This window comes from Montipora capricornis, chromosome 2 (genome assembly GCF_036669925.1).
Source record: "Montipora capricornis isolate CH-2021 chromosome 2, ASM3666992v2, whole genome shotgun sequence".
NCBI classification, from domain to species: domain Eukaryota; kingdom Metazoa; phylum Cnidaria; class Anthozoa; order Scleractinia; family Acroporidae; genus Montipora; species Montipora capricornis.
The window spans coordinates 32,894,332-32,894,870 of record NC_090884.1 but is presented as its reverse complement, the minus strand read 5'-3'; positions in this window follow the sequence as shown (position 1 = coordinate 32,894,870).

Below are 539 nucleotides of genomic sequence, written 5' to 3'. Positions count from 1 at the left end.
CCTTTTTCCCAATAAACGTAGAAAATTGTGCTTTGTCATCAATGTGTTAAATAGCAAAACAATTGTCCTGCTCAATCTTGCGGAATACCGCCTGATTCTAGCCAACTCGGCCTACGGCCTCGTCGGCTAAATATCAGGCGATATTCCGCACGATTTTGCAGGATAATTGTTAAATATTATTTCGTTCGCTGATTCATTTATCAAGGGAACACTTGAACCCACAAATGACCATCAGTGACTTTACAGCAGCTCAGTTGGTTAGAGCGTCGCACCGACATCGCGAGGCAACAGGTTCAAACCCCGTTGAAGTCCTGAATGTTCCAAGCTTCTCTTCGCAATTGCTAAAATTCAGTTCATAACTGCGAGATCATAGTTGAATCACGAACGATTCGATGCTTGGTTGTCGCCTTTTTGAGAACTGGACAGCTTCATTATAGGCTCAGTACTCCAATTCAATACCATAACATTGTGCTAAGCTTGCTGGAATGATTTGATAAGATGGATCATTGTAGAGACATGCAGAAAGTCCAACATTTCAA